This window comes from Triturus cristatus, chromosome 1_2 (assembly GCF_964204655.1).
Source record: "Triturus cristatus chromosome 1_2, aTriCri1.1, whole genome shotgun sequence".
NCBI classification, from domain to species: domain Eukaryota; kingdom Metazoa; phylum Chordata; class Amphibia; order Caudata; family Salamandridae; genus Triturus; species Triturus cristatus.
The window spans coordinates 1151655523-1151670625 of NC_140580.1; the positions used below are offsets into that span (position 1 = coordinate 1151655523).

The window sequence follows — 15103 nt, forward strand, 5'->3', positions numbered from 1 at the left end:
CTGTAGTTTTTGTATCCACACAACTGAAGAGACAGGAGAGTAAGCCTCCTCTAGCTCTCCTGTTTGTACCACTAAACTCAAAAAAGATAAGGAACTATGCCCAGTGCTGTGTTCACACAGCCAACTGGAAACCTAGAAAATATCCCCTTCGTAAATGTATATTTCACATGAGGGGGAGAAGGACAGAAAAGATGAAAATCATTTATAAACCAGAGTCCGAAAGCAAGCCCTCTGGTTTGTTAAAGACTTCCTTCACCCACTAAATAGTGGCATGCTTCATCATTGGGCCGCTACAGACACCCTGGTGCAGACCAACACTCAGGGTTGAGTGCTGATTTTTTGAGAAAGAAGAGAAAGAAAAGGAGATAGTCCTCCAAATGAGGGATCCCAAAAATGCAGAGAAAGGAAAATAGTTAAACTGCCTAAGTGGTAACCTTTATACTCATTTTATTCGTGGTCCCACTTGGCAGGGTCAAAAATAATGGTTGGTTGTATAGGAGAAGTTACCTCTCCAACACCCCTTCTGCTCCTACCTATTTAGTGTGTCAGAGCAGTCTTTAACAAGCCTGAGGGCTTGCTTTCGGACTCTGGTGTATAACTGAATTTCGCCTTTTCTGTCCTTCTCCCACTCGTGAAATCTACATTTACGAAGGGGATATTTTCCATGTTTCCAGTTGGCCGTGTTAACACAGCACTGTGCATAGTTCCTTCTCTTTTTGTGAGTTTAGCTCTAGTTTTTGTGCAAGGTATGTCTAAGTGTTGAAGTGAAGGGATTTCTGGGTCATGCAGGCAATTTTCAAATGAATCCTTGCCTCATAAGGAAACCCATCAAGAGATTTCAGGTCAGGAGTGATGGGACGGTTTCTTTTTGAACCTGTAATGAGTCTAGTAGCAGAGTTCAGAGAAGCCCTTAATGGGTCCAGCTTAGCTCTGGGTAGGCCGCATAGGGTTGCACTCTCATAGTCCAACCTGGGAATCACTAGAGCATGAACAGCAGACTTGAGATCATCCGGGGAAGGCAGGGTTTTATCTTTTTCTCTTGAGATGCTCACGTGAAGGTTTGTTCCTTTAGTGGCAGAGCTGATCTGCTCCTGCACGTTCTGATTCTCGTCCAGTGTTCTTCCCAGAGATCTGGTTGACTCTATGATGTGAGGAGCACCATTAAGCACTGTTGTTTGGGCCGTGTCTTAGTGGTGTGCGCCCTCTTCACGTAGGGTTGTATCCTCCTTGAAACATGAGTGCACTCGGTGTTCATGGTCAGAAGGGAGGTAAAGCATAAGCAGTGCTGTGTAATATTAGTGTGCGCCCTCTTCACGCAGGGTTGTATACTCCTTGAAACATGAGTGCACTCAGTGTTCATGGTCAGAAGGGAGGTAAAGCATAAGAAGTGCTGTGTAATATTAGTGTGCGCCCTCCTCACGTAGGGTTGTATACTCCTTGAAACATGAGTGCACTCGGTGTTCATGGTCAGAAGGGAGGTAAAGCATAAGAAGTGCTGTGTAATATTAGTGTGCGCCTCTCCACACAGGGTTGTATACTCCTTGAAACATGAGTGCACTCGGTGTTCATGGTCAGAACGGAGGTAAAGCATAAGCAGTGCTGTGTAATATTAGTGTGCGCCCTCTTCACGTAGGGTTGTATACTCCTTGAAACATGAGTGCACTCGGTGTTCATGGTCAGAAGGGAGGTAAAGCATAAGCAGTGCTGTGTAATATTAGTGTGCGCCCTCTCCACGCAGGGTTGTATGCTCCTTGAAACATGAGTGCACTCGGTGTTCATGGTCAGAACGGAGGTAAAGCATAAGCAGTGCTGTGTAATATTAGTGTGCACCCTCTCCACGCAGGGTTGTATGCTCCTTGAAACATGAGTGCACTCGGTGTTCATGGTCAGAAGGGAGGTAAAGCATAAGAAGTGCTGTGTAATATTAGTGTGCGCCTCTCCACACAGGGTTGTATACTCCTTGAAACATGAGTGCACTCGGTGTTCATGGTCAGAAGGGAGGTAAAGCATAAGCAGTGCTGTGTAATATTAGTGTGCACCCTCTTCACGTAGGGTTGTATACTCCTTGAAACATGAGTGCACTCGGTGTTCATGGTCAGAAGGGAGGTAAAGCATAAGAAGTGCTGTGTAATATTAGTGTGCGCCTCTCCACACAGGGTTGTATACTCCTTGAAACATGAGTGCACTCGGTGTTCATGGTCAGAAGGGAGGTTAAGCAGTGCTGTGTAATATTAGTGTGCGCCCTCTTCACGTAGGGTTGTATACTCCTTGAAACATGAGTGCACTCGGTGTTCATGGTCAGAAGGGAGGTAAAGCATAAGAAGTGCTGTGTAATATTAGTGTGCGCCTCTCCACACAGGGTTGTATACTCCTTGAAACATGAGTGCACTCGGTGTTCATGGTCAGAAGGGAGGTTAAGCAGTGCTGTGTAATATTAGTGTGCGCCCTCTTCACGTAGGGTTGTATACTCCTTGAAACGTGAGTGCACTCGGTGTTCATGGTCAGAAGGGAGGTGAAACATAAGCAGTGTTGTGTAATATTAGTGTGCGCCCTCTCCACACAGGGTTGTATCCTCTTTCACACCTAAGTGCACTCAGTGTTCATGGTCAGAAAGGGCTTAAAGCGTAAGTAGCACTGGATAATGCTGGTTTGCCTCCCCTCCCTGACCACCATAGTCTGAAATGACAGTTGGTTCATGCACCGTTCACCAAGGTGAGGGCCGTATCCTCCTGCTTCAAACCTGAGTGCAGTCAATGTTCATGGTCAGAAGAGGGCTTAAGCATAGGTAGGGCTGTGTAATGCTGGTGTCCCCCCCGCTCCACATAGTTGTATGCTCCTGCTTCAGACATGGCCGCTCTCAATGTTCATGGTCAGATGAAGGTTAAGCCTGTGTAGGACTGGGTAATGCTGGTTTGCCTCCCTGACCACCACCTGGGCTTGGATCATCCTTGTCCTTCAGACTGGCTGCACTCGACGGCCACAGTGTGAAGGAAGGGTAGTGCTAGGTGTGCTCTTAACTGAACCCACAGCTGCAAACCCTGTTTGGGTTTCTCGCAGCGTAACCATACGTGACACAATTAAGCAAACCTCTGTGAAAATAACCCCATTCTTCAAAAACAAGATCAGACTTGGTGATCCCATGTTGGGTTTGCATGACTCTGAGGGGTTGTTCTCCAAGAGGTTGGGGGTAAGAGGCGTGGGTGACCTGGTGCTCATATGACAAGGTTGCGGATGAAGTGGAGTTGGTGACCAGTAGTCCATGAAATGTGGGTCTGATTGAGAGGAGTTGCCCAAGAGCTTGTGGGATGGTGTGGAAGAGATGGGTTGGTGGCCTGGTGTTCATGCAGGGATGGGTGACTGAGAGGAGTTGCCCAAGAGCTTGTGGGATGGGGTGGAAGAGATGGGTTGGTGGCCTGGTGTTCATGCAGGGATGGGTGACTGAGAGGAGTTGATGCCATCAGCCATAAGAGCTAGAGTGGAGGAGAGGGTCCAGTGCAGGTTAGAGGAGGAGGCGCCTTGCACTCGTCTGTGTGGGAGGCATCCTCCTTCAGCCCATTGAAGGGCAGTTGAGTGGACTTGATGCCACAGTGGTAAAGAGGAGTGGCCAGGAGAGGAAATGTGAGTGGGGTCAGGAAGCTGTTGATTGTGGGTGGGAGACACTGTGGACTTGCTGTGGGAGAGCCCTCACTGATTGGGGTGGGTAAGAGACCAAAATAATTAGAGCCAAAATAAATTTTTGGTAGGAGCCTGCTGCTGATGAATGCTGGGGTTGCTGAATACCAAGGCTTCTCTACTCCACCTCATGCCTTTCTAGTACCATCCCATACTTCCCGTCTCAGTATCTACTTGTAGGTTCTTTTTTACCCCTACTTTCTACCTTTGTCAGTTTTTCCTTTCTTCCTCTTTGTACCCCTTTCTGTGTCTCTCTGTCTGGATGAAAAGTAAGTTCAGGTCACTAGAAATGAGTGTGAAGCCCATCCCTTCACAATCATAAGCACTGCTAAGAGAGCCAGTTCCAGAAAGTGGAAAGTGGGGCATCAGATTATCTGGAGTCTTTGCAAACGGAGGAATGGGCAGCTGATAATGGTTGGTACCAGAGAGGTCCTGCGGGTTGGAGCGGAATGAGAGGTAAGTCCACGCAGGGTGGGCTTGCATTGTTAGTACCTTAGAATCCAAGAAAAGGCAGCTAACATGAACTTGGTGCGTTGAACATCTGTGAAGCGAGGGTAGTCGAGAGAGGTTACTGCCCTAGAGACCATGAGAGGTAGGTGGCATACAGCCCATGTATAGTGGGTGCAAGGCACAAACTAGATGGGTTGGTGCCCCCGATCCCTTTTGTTTTGGGTGGGAATGTGGGGGTTGGTAGCCTAGAGTCCATGAGGGGTGAGACCCCCACATGGACTTTACAAACATTTACAGTTGTGCTGTACAGCCCAGAGGTAGGGGTTCTGTACAGGTGTGCAAGGAGTGGGGTGGGCGAGAGTGGTTGGTGCCATAGGATGGGGGCCGATCATAGCAGTTGCGTCCCTTGAGCCCATGTAAGAGGGGGTTGGTGCTGTGGAATCCATGGCAGATAGGGGCTAGTGAAAGGGTTTGTTGCCCTATAATCCATGGAAGGCTGGGGCATGTTAGAGTGCTTGATGCCATAAAATCTACAGCAGATAGGGCAGATGAGAGATTGCTCTTGTTAAATATGTGGCAGGTTAGGGCAAGTGAGAAGGGTGGCTGTTGTAGACTCCACAGCAATTATTAGGGGTGGCTGCCGTAGACTCCACAGCAATTATTAGGGGTGGCTGCCGTAGACTCCACAGCAATTATTAGGGGTGGCTGCCGTAGACTCCACAGCAATTATGAGGAGTGGCTACTGTAAACTCCATAGCAATTATGAGGTGTGGCTGCCGTAGACTCCACAGCAGATAGTGCAGGTGAGAGGGGTGTCTGCCGTACACTCCACAGCCGGTAATGCAGGTGCGAGGGGTGGCTGCCGTAGGCGCCACAGCAGGTAGTGCAGGTGAGAGGGGTGTCTGCCGTACACTCCACAGCAGGTAATGCAGGTGAGAGGGGGGCTGCCATACACTCCACAGCAGGTAATGCAGGTGAGAGGAGTGGCTGCTGTAGGCTCCACGGCAATTATGAGGGGTGGCTGCCATAGACTCCACAGCACCTAATGCAGTTAAGAGGGATGGTTGCTGTAGGCTCCATGGCAGGTAATGCAGGTGAGAGGGGTGGCTGCCGTACACTCCACAGCAGGTAATGCAGGTGAGAGGGGGGCTGCCATACACTCCACAGCAGGTAATGCAGGTGAGAGGGGTGGCTGCTGTAGGCTGCACAGCAGGTAGTAAAGGTAAGCGGGGTGGCTGCTGTAGGCTCCACAGCAGGTAGTGCAGGTGAGAGGGGTGGCTGCTGTACACTCCACAGCAGGTAGTGCAGGTGAGGGGTGGCTGCTGTAGGCTCCACAGCAGGTAGTGCAGGTGAGGGGTGGCTGCTGTAGGGTCCACAGCAGGTAGTGCAGGTGAGAGGGGTGGCTGCTGTACACTCCACAGCAGGTAGTGAAGGTGAGAGGGGTGGCTGCTGTAGGCTCCACAACAGGTAATGCAGGTGAGAGGGGTGGCTGCTGTAGACTCCACAGCAGGTAGTGCAGGTGAGAGGGGTGGCTGCTGTAGACTCCACAGCAGGTGAGGGGTGGCTGCTGTAGGCTCCACGGCAATTATGAGGGGTGGCTGCCATAGACTCCACAGCACCTAATGCAGTTAAGAGGGATGGTTGCTGTAGGCTCCACGGCAGGTAATGCAGGTGAGAGGGGTGGCTGCCGTACACTCCACAGCAGGTAATTCAGGTGAGGGGGTGGCTGCTGTAGGCTCCACAGCAGGTAATGCAGGTGAGAGGGGTGGCTGCCATACACTCCGCAGCAGGTGAGAGGGGTGGCTGCCGTACACTCCACAGCAGGTGATGCAGGTGAGAGGGGTGGATGCTGTAGGCTCCACAGCAGGTAGTGCAGGTGAGAGGGGTGGCTGCTGTAGACTCCACCGCAGGTTGCGAAGGTGAGAGGGGTGGCTGCTGTACACTCCACAGCATGGAATTCTGGTTTTGCAGCGTGAATCTTCTCTGAATTCACATGCTGTGCATTAGTCCGCCATCTAGTGGTTTGGTTCGGAATTGTTAAATTTGTTCTTTTTTTTTTCTGTTGTTGTGGGTGTGGACATATCACCCTTTGGTGTCCTCTTGTGACGTCGACGTGCTTCCTCCGGAAGCTCCCACCTTTTGTCGCCATCTAAAGATTATTTTTTCTGCCGTTGGGTCTGGATCGATACGGAAGAAGCTCCTGATATTTGCAGAGAAGAATCGACGAAAAGAAAAGACAAACTTATGTGGGCTTGGCAACCTCGGAGGTTCAAGAACTACAATGGCAAGATCTCGAGGCCGAATCACCAGAAGTGGTGGTGGATACATATCCTTCGAGGCCTTCACCACCAGATGACATTAGTATGAACAACCAAGTCCTCAACAAGCATTGGCATAGCCAATAGGTCTCGCCTTTGGGACCTTATGTGTTTAGCCAGAACTTTTGGCTACGTCGTAGAGCATTGTGTGCATCATGTTGAAAAGATATAATAAAAAGTGTTAAGCATTTTTGTTACGAAAGAGTGTGTGTGAGGGAGCGGGAGAAAGGTTGCACAAGTACAAGAAAGAGAGAGGAGTGGAGGTGCAGGGAGGGGGGGGAGTGGAGGTGCAGGGAGGGGGGGAGTGGAGGTGCAGGGAGGGCAGAGAGGGGCGATTGTGGGAGAGTAGGGGAGTGGCAATGGAGGGGGAGAGGGGGAGTGGGAGTGGCGGGAGAGATTAGGGGAGTGGAGGTGGAGGAAGAGGGGGTGTGGATGGAGGAGCAGGTGGAGTGGAGGAGCAGGGGGAATGGAGACTAGTATCACGGAGCATCCAGGGTTAAACAATGTTTATAATGGAGAAAAAGTAGTGACACAAGTCACAGCATGCTTACTGCGGGGTGGTTGGTCGAAAAAGACAAGATTGCATGAAAGTCACCTTGCAGGCGGTTCATTTGCTCCATTTTGATCCCACTTGGTCTGCGCTGTCTTCTTCTTGGCTTTATCTTTTTAACCTCCATGAATTTTCTTTTCACGCCAAAATTAAAGATGCTCCAACGCCGCTCTGAATGCTGCCAGGTAAATCTGTGAGTAGCTAAACTAGTCAGTTGTTCTCCTCTGCATACTGGGCCTCGTAGTCTTTGTTTAACCCCTTCAGCGCTGCGCGGATTCCCCCGCGGTGCTGAAGGGTTCTAGCGCGGGCGTGGCCATGACGGAACGGTTCCGTCATGAGCACAGCTCAACCGATGCTCATGACGGAACCGTTCCGTCATGAGCATCGAAGGGGTTAATAATGAGCTAAACATGGTCAAAATGTCAATAAAAATAGTCAGACTGAATGAGCTGTTCGTTGGAAATAGCTGCAAAACGCGAGAGCTCGCCGCCAGTTATTTTTACATGTGGAAGGAGCGTTTAATCCCTGTAAAGTTGATAAAATTGACAACCTGGGTGGATAAAAGCAAGGGGCCGCCAGTGTCCCAGCAGGGGCTTAGACAGAGTTCTATGAACGCGGCTATGAACCTAGTCATCTTGTCCTTGCTAGGCCGAGAGGGCACTTGACGGGTGTATAAATCTCTACTCGCTAAAGTGTTGGACTTTTTCACCATCCTTCAGGAGCGATGGAAGGGCTGGATATGCTCCCTAGAGGAGAGAAATGGGTCGGAGGTCAGATGGCCCCACCGGGAGCTGGTTATACCTTCCCACCGGCATCTTGTTTAACTGAAATACTTGCACATCACCTATTTTACTCCCAGGCGACTATGAAAAATGGGTGCGCTCCCTGCTCCCACATGCCCTAGATGTGTGAGTGAAAAGTGATTTCTTCCATATGATGTGGGCTTGTCCCATCATTGAGGGCTACTGCCCTGATATTGTTTCCATCCTGTCCAGAATATTAGAGAGACTTGTTGACTGTTCCCCTTAAATCGCATTGTTGGGCATCTTGGAGGATGTGGATGGAGGTCGGCGGGGTTGGGGAAGCATACCCTGGTTGGCATAGAATTTTCTTTTCGCGCCAAAATTAAAGATGCTCCAACGCCGCTCTCAATGCTGCCATGTAAATCTGTGAGTAGCTAAACCAGTCCGTTTTTCTCCTCTGCATTCTGGGCCTCGTAGTGTAAGAAAGTGGCTCTGTATATACTGTTCCCAAATAGGTACAGTGTGTACAGAGTTCACAGTCCCCAGAGGTTTGGCAGAGGCTAAAGTTAGATATAACCTTACTCTGTAAAGTGTTAGCTTGGTCGAGCAGTAAGGCAGCATCAGAGGACAGTGTAAAGCATTTTGTTGTACACACTCAGTCAGCAAATGGTCTCACACACTCAAGAACTGAACTCTAGGCCAATGGTTTATATATAAAAAATATATGTTTGTTTTATTTTAGAACCAACAATAGGTATCAAAATATACTTTCTCAGAATGAGATGCTTTAAATACTTTTCAAATAGGCAATAGTCTGTTGAATGCAATAGTTACAGTTTGTTGCAATTGGCAACACAATTCAAACACAATTATACATTGAGTTCAATGAGAAATTCTAAGGAAATGCAATTGGTTACTTTTGGATTACTTTTCTAACTCCAGGACTGGATCCTAGAGTCAGTCCTGGGACAGTTCCTCGAAATAGGTGAGTAAAGACTTTTTAGTTACTGTTGTGATTTTTAAGCAATATTTTGGTATTTTCAAAGTTGACACTTAGAAACTTTTTCTAATAAAATCACCAATGTTATCCTATGGGAGGAAATTCACTTAGCAGGTAAGTGGGGTTATTATTATTTTTTTCTAGCTCAGTGTTGGATCCTGAATCCAGCACTAGTGTACCACCTGTAAGCAGTTGAGAGAATGCGTTTAGATTATACTGGCGATTTTTAACGAATATTTGTAAGTGTGCAAAATCGACACTTAAAAACCTTTTCAGCAAAAACCAGGCAATGTTATCCTATGGAAGGAAATTCAAGTTGCAGGTAAAGTATGTTCTCGTTACTTTTGCAATCCAGTGCTGGGCTTCTAGGCTCAGTACTGGGACATCTATCTAAAGCAGGTACGTAATTACGTTTTCAAATTTAGCACGATTTTTAAAGAATATTTGTAGTTTGCAAAAATCGACACTCAGACGAAATTTCACAGAAAAACAGTCAATGGTTTCCTTTGGAAGAAAATTGAGCTCGCGGTAAGTATGGTTGTAATTACTTTTCAGGGTCAGTGCTGGGCACCAAGATCCAGCACTGGGGTCTCTCCTAATAACAGGTGAGTATTTTCGATTTCGTTACTCGGTTGATTTTAGGTGAATATTTTAAAGTTTAAAAACTCCACAAGAATTTTCAGGTGAAACCAGTCAATGTTACCCTATGGAAGAAAAGTGAGTTATCGGGTTTTGGGTAAGTACTCGACTGGCAGAGTTGTTTTTCTGTTTGTTTTTGTTTTTTTTATTAGCATTTAACAAGACTTGCCATTTCCAATTCAACGTACAACTTACAGACTGTAGGACTCCCACAACCTTCATCCAGTACCTTACAAATACATAGTGATGTCATACAACTGCATTCTACTTACAATTGTCAATGTGGTGTACAATTATTTAGCTACAGTTCCTTGCAAATATAATACCAAGTATTTCCAGTAGCTCGACTGGCAGAGTTAAGGTTCTGTGCATAGACTCAGGGGTCTCCCAGGGTCAGGTAAGTACAGTTGTTACACCCTCAGCGGCAGCCGGGTGCAGAGTGAGTTAGGCCCAGTGTTCTCCTATGGGAGGCAGGGGGCCCGTGGTTGGAGGCTGCTGGCTAGCAGGCCACGCGGCTGTGGAAGCTGGGCTCCTGGTCACTTGCTCAGGGCAAATGGGGAAGTAGGTTAGAGTAGAAGTTGCACTGCCAGGGCCACTCGGGCAGCTGGGTGCAGGGTGCTTTTGAGCTGTCGGGCACTCAATGGATTGCAATGGAGAAGCTCAAGAACGAACAAAGGCTGCAAGCTCAGGGACGAAGATTCTTCAGGTGCGCCCACCACTTCGAGAGGTAAGTTGGGTAGTTAGAGGATAGGTAGGTACCCAGGAGTTGTAGGTACATGTTGCTGGACCCCTGGGTAGAGAGCCATCTGCTCTCGTGGGTCTGCAACAATGCACGTCCTGGGCGAGATGCTAGGTCTCCTCCCCTAGGATGGGCAGGGGAATCTTCAAAGGCATGCCGCCTTTGTGAACTTCTCTAGGCCACTTGCTGTACTCATTAACTGGCCCCTACCGGTTCTGACCCCCACTCTGGCGGGAAGATCGGCGGGAAAACCTAAGTGAGGAAAGGAGAAGTGCCAGCCTCTGCCAACCCCACCCCTCAGGTAGTGGAGGCTAGGTGAAGCACAACTCCGGGCTTTCGCCATCTTGAGGATGGGGAGCCCTACCCAATCAGGACTAGACTCCTGCCCCCTCCCACTGGAGAGTGGTAGGATAGGGGGTGTACCCACCCCAGGGAAGGGACCCATTGGTCCCTGACCTCTACCTACCTGTAACGCCCTTAAATTTAGTATTTAGGGGCACCCTGAACCTTCCTTCCTCCGATTCCGAAACAAGAAAGAACACAAAGAAGAAAGAAGACCTTCCGTGCAGCTGCTAACAAGAGGACAACACCAACTGACCAGGCTCCAGCCCTACAGGCCTGTTGACCCTCGAACCTGCTCTGGCTCTAGTGGTCAGCAACCTCGAAAACCCCGGAGGACCTGACTGCCTTGTGAATCTAAAAGACTGAGATTCCCACGAGCAGTGGTTCTGCTCAAAGCAAGTAACAAACCCCTGGTGCCTACCAGGAACTGCGACTCCTGCACACTCTGCACCCGCCAAGCCTGGCCTGTGCCGGAGTGGACAAAGACCCCGAGGACGTCCCCCCGACGACTGTGACCCCGAATCCAGCACCCAAGGACCCACCTCAACGCTCCTGACAATGCCTGCAGCCTCAGAGCCAGGGACCCCTCCAACCGCGACCAGCTGAGGGTAAGATTTCCCGAAGCGAAATGACACCCCGGCACCCTGCCGCCCCCTGTGCCCAGCTCCTGGGTGCCTACCTAACCTACAGCTTCCCAACTTACCTCTCGAAGTGGTGGTCGCACCTGAAGAATCTTCGTCCCCAAGCTTGCAGCCTTTGTTCATCACTGAGCTTCTCCATTAAAATCCATTGAGCGCCCGACGACTCAAAAGCACCCAGCCGCCCGAGTGCCCCTGGGAGTGCAACCTCTGTCTTATTTTTCTTCCCCACTTGCCCTGAGCAAGTGACCAGGAGCCCAGCTCCCACAGCCGCGTGGCCTGCCTGCTAGCAGCCGCCAACCAAAGGCCCCCTGCACGCCATAGGCTAACATTGGGCCTAACTCTCTCTGCACCCGGCTGCCCCTGTGCCGCTGAGGGTGTAACAACTGTACCTACCTGACCCTCATGGGAACAGTCCAGCACGAGCTGAATAGAGTACATGGGGGGGTGCTCTCTTGTCAGCGGGGAGCCCAGCATAATACCTGTCTGTCGAGAAGGAGGTGGGGAGCACACCGACCACGTGCACTGCTCACTAAGGTTAGGCAGCGGAGCCTGCTGCGCCACGTGAAGGGAGCTGTTTAAGAGTGGAGGTGTCACTCAGGGAGAGGTACATGTCACTTGAGGGAGGTGTCAGTAAGCCAGCGAGAGGTAGTTGTACGTCAGTCAGTCAGTGGAAGGAGAGGTACAAGTCACTTGAGGGAGGCGCCCCGCAGCCAGGTGCACGTCAGTCAGTGGAAGGAGAGGTACATGTTACTCGAAGGAGGTGCCGGTTGGTCAGCGAGGGCTAGATGTACATCAGTCTGTCATTCAGTAGAAGGAGGGGTACATGTCACTTGAGGGCGGAGTCAGTCAGTTGATGAGACGCATGTCCATCACATGCCATTTAAAATAGCTGTGACATTCAGTAGTCTGGCATCGAGCACTTGCAGCGCGCGCACGTGCCCTGCACCCTCCAACACGCCTGGATGCGCCCTTAAGGGCGTGGCATAGATTGACTAGACATTTAATTCACCGACACAGCACTTCCTGGGGCAGAGTCTGGGCTTGTCAGCTGAAGGTGCTGCAGCGGGCCCTGGGCCAGCCATGAGGTCACTGCCTCAGCCCTGGAGGACGGCATCCAGGCCTGGCTCCCTGCCACCACACACAAATGTGTCCATGAGCTCAGACCTCCACGGCATGCACTGCTGGAAAGGAACTGTGTTGGTGCACACTGACAGCCTTGTCCCTCAGTTTTCATGCCTTCTACATGCACACTTACAGCCCTGGCTTTTGGTGCACATGCATTCCGCACACTGACATTCTTGTCCCTCATGCACACTGACAGCCCTGGCTAACGGTGCACACATGTTCTGCACACTGACAGCCTTGTGTCTCAGTGCATGGGTCCTGCACACTGACAGCCTTTTGTCTCGTTGCACACGTTCTGCACACTGATAGTCGTGCCTGTCGGTGTACATGGGTCCTGCACACTGACAGTCTTATCCCTCAGTGTACGCTCCCTGCACACTGACAGCTGTGGCTATCGGTGTACACGCATCCTACACACTGACAAGGCTGTCAGAGCACCGACAGCTATGGCTGCCGGTGTACAAGCGTCCTGAACGCGGACAGCCTTGCCTTCCGGTGTACACGCATCCTGCACACTGACAGCCTTGCCTTCCGGTGTACACGCATCCTGCACACTTGACAGCCTTGCCTTCCGGTGTACACGCATCTTGCACACTGACAGCCTTGTCTCCTGGTGTACCCGCGTCCTGCACACTGACAGCTTTGTTTCTCAGTGCACGTGTCCCACACACTGACAACCTTGTGTCTCCGTGCATGGGTCCTGCACACTGACAGCCTTGTCTGTCGGTGTACATGAGAACTGCACACTTTCACTGCTGTCAGTGTACACTTGTCTTGCACACCACCTTTAAATGCAGTTTTCAAATGAAAACACACTGGTAGAGCAAAGAAAGTAATATTAAAACTAACATCAAATATAGAAATTAATGTTTAAAGTTTTTAAGACCTGCTTTAAACCGAAATTAAATGACAAATAAGGGAGTAAATCACTTTTTCCTAGAAAGAGTAAGAGTGTGTTCGAAGCATATGAGCTGCAGATCTACACACTATGCATAGATCGCCATCTGGTGTTGGGCCCGGATGTTTGCACTTGTTTTTGTCCTGGAAAGTCTTTGGAAGTCACGAGGTAGGTGACTCCTCCTTTGGATCATAGTGTGCATGGGCATCGGCTCCATCCTCAGATTGTTTTTTTCCGCCATCGTGCTCTGATGCGTTTCTCGCGCTCCAGTTCGGAACCGTTACCGGGTTTCTCTTTCGACCCGCAATCCTTCCCTTTTCGACGGTATTGTCTCGATTGCGTTTCCCCAATCCACGCGACTCTCAACAACTTTGAAGTCTTCGATTCTGGTCGTCGACGAAGGCCTTCGGGCCTACCTGGGCCTTATCATCTGGCTCATGGAAAGGACGCCATTCAAAAAGTGTCCTCGATGTGGGTTGAAGTTTCCCCACACTGATCTGCAGGAGGTGTGCAACCTCTGCCTCTCACCGGAGCACGATGCCAGAGATTGTCCAGCTTGCGCCTCTTTCTGCTCCAAGAAGACTATTCTGGACTGACGAGCTAGAAGAACCATGGCTCGCTCGTCGTTTTCGATCCCTGACAACATTTTCCAAGAGAGCGTTGGTGTGCCAGAGCAGGGGCGGGTTGAAGAAGGCCTTGTCAGTGCCTCCGAAGCCGATGACTCCGACATCGAGGACATCACTCCAGCACAGAGGATCCTGAGTACAGATGTCGACTCCGACCCCAACCCCCCCTCCATACCATCTAAAAAGGCTTCGGTCACACCTTCACCTTCGGGCCCAGGTGCACACCGAGAGACTGCTTCCCATGCCCCGCCTCCGTGCATGGTAAAGAAGCCCACTAAGCCTTCAGGTGACTCGGGCTCGAGTGAACCTACCCTCTGTGCCGAAAAACATCCACAGGCACTGACCAAGAAATCGTCCTCTTCCTCATCCACGCCGACCGCTGCTTCGACATCCAAGCACTCGACGTCGAAGACTGGTACGGCTCCTCGACACTGACAACACACTCAGAGCCGACCAAAAAACTGCCACCAAAGGGCCCCGACTACCATGCTTCGAAGCCGAAGAAGATCTCGGAACCGAGGAAACAGGTTCTATCGGCCAAATACACTGCAAAGCTGCATGGTTCCAAACCCATAACCGCTACCGATTCTGCTCCGAAAAAGCCTACGGCACTGACACCATCGGCACCGAAGGATCTGCCTCCCACAGAAGAACTGTTTCTCCCAGATCCTACCTAAAAAACTCTTGTAAAGGATCCTAAGACTGGTCACTTAATGCTTAGCTTCAAGAAGCGACCACTAGATACGCCTGCACTGGCTCCACCACCAAAAAAGAGAGAGTTTGCCACCTCTCCATTAAGGATCCCTTCTCTTCCTCTTCCTGTTCCTCTTCTTCCTCCTCCCCCAGCACACCGCTCTCCTACACCATCCCCTACCCCTGTAGATGATAACACCTCAGATGATGCAGGGGTAGGTGCGGACGATCAACCACTAGGGGACCCTATTCCTACTGGCTCCCCAGACCCTTTGGATGATTATAGTATCCCAGACGTCCCTTACATCCCACAAGAGGACATCTATCCCTCCAGCCCCCCCCCCCCGCCCCCCAGAGGACACTATTGGCTTTAACCAGCTCCTCTACAGAGCTGCCCAGTACCACGGGTTTGACCTACACACAGACCCCGTGGAGTCAGATTTTCTCATGGACACTTTCGACACCACTCAAAGGTCCACCTCAATTTTACCCATGCTTAAGGGGGTCATTAAGCATGCACCAGAGGTCTTTAAAGACCCGGTCAGGGCTCGAGTCATCAACCCTAGAATTGAGAAAAAAATATATATTAAAGACACCGCACCACTGATGAATACAGGCCCCAGCTAGGCCCGCAAATACAAAGGTTCGCCCTCCTGTGTACGAAAGC

The 15103-nt window shown here is 50.3% G+C and overlaps 1 protein-coding gene across 3 annotated transcripts in view; it reads left to right on the forward strand.

The window, feature by feature from the left end:
* Nucleotides 1-15103, forward strand: part of RAPGEF1 (Rap guanine nucleotide exchange factor 1) — a 703893-nt gene that overhangs the window by 357351 nt on the left and 331439 nt on the right. The window lies entirely within an intron of this gene.